At 51.3% G+C, this 1,329-nt stretch overlaps 1 pseudogene; it reads right to left on the minus strand.

The window, feature by feature from the left end:
- Window positions 1-608: 608 nt before the first annotated feature.
- LOC119320865 overlaps window positions 609-1,329 on the minus strand; it is a 144,034-nt pseudogene continuing 143,313 nt past the window's right edge.

The following is a 1,329-nucleotide window of genomic DNA, read 5'->3' on the forward strand; positions in this document are numbered from 1 at the left end:
AGCGAGACCGTGGTAATTATTGCGTAATTATGATGGTGTAGATCATGATAATTATTGCTAATTGATTATGGTAAATGATGTGATACAACATTGAGGCAATCTGGTTCATTGAGAGATGGCGGATGTGTGGCTGAGATGTAATGTTTCTGCCACAACTTGATTGTTTAATAGTAGTAGAGATAGGCCTGCTCCCCCCTGCTCACCCCTGGTATTCACCTGCCGAACCCAGCTATTAACACTAGATTGGGAAATGATTAAATTCTTTTGTTTACTTTGCAAAACAAGGGCTGCCTGAGCTGGACGCGGGCGCTTCCGTGTAAATTGCGTAGACTAGAACAGACGCACAGCATGAATCGGATGAACGAAAATAAGTGATGCAGAGATGCAAAGAGGATACCGGATTCGCAAGATACGATGCTGTCATCGAAAGCAGAGCCATCTTTTGGTGAACAAGAGCTAGTTTGCACGAAGTACATAAAAAACAACACAATAAAATTGTCACCGGAGCATAGGAAATCGCCAAGAACATATTGGCTAAGCCAACTGAGTGCATAGGAATCACTACTGTGAAATTTGCACATGTCCATGTCATGTGCATGAAAGCAAAACTAACGAGGATACTCTGCAGATAATATGAACTCTTGTTCCATACTGTATCGTCTGATGGACCCTTTACTGTGGCTTTCAACTTTTATAGATGGGAGAGTGTTATCCAAAGCCTGGTCCTTGGATGCATGTGCGGCTTCAAGTGTCACCTCCACTTGTCTCATGGTTGGACGATCCTCTCCTCTTAATTGTATGCATGCTACTGCAATTCTAGCCACTTCAACTTCTTTGCCTCCTTCCTCCATAACTTGTGGATCTAATATCTGTAGAAATTTCCCTTCTTCAAACAAGGCAAAAAATGTGCAACAAGACTCTCGTCCTCTGAGGACAAATATGAAAATGGTTTCTTCACGGCAGCATCATATGAGATGCTGCTGACATATCTCGCCAGTTTTCGCTCCCCGCGTCGCTCCCGCGGGCGGCTCGGGGGCAAACCCTAGCCCCCTCCAGCAGCCACAACCACCACCCCTCCCTCCCCTCGCCGCCGCCGGCAGCGGTCGCCGGGCAAAGCCCGAGCGGCTGGGCGGCGGCGGGGCCCTTCTTTTCTCCTTCCGTCCGGAGGTGCTGGCGCGGGCCGGAGATCTACGGCGGGAGCTCGAGCAACTGCGCGCGCTCGGGACGGCATAGCTGGCCGGCGAGGCAGCGCACGGAGGCGCGGATCTGGCGCGGGAGCGCGGCCTCGCGGGCGCGCGGGGCGCGGATCTGGCGCGGGAGCGCGGCCTC

Source organism: Triticum dicoccoides, chromosome 6B, assembly GCF_002162155.2.
Source record: "Triticum dicoccoides isolate Atlit2015 ecotype Zavitan chromosome 6B, WEW_v2.0, whole genome shotgun sequence".
Taxonomy (NCBI): Eukaryota; Viridiplantae; Streptophyta; class Magnoliopsida; order Poales; family Poaceae; genus Triticum; species Triticum dicoccoides.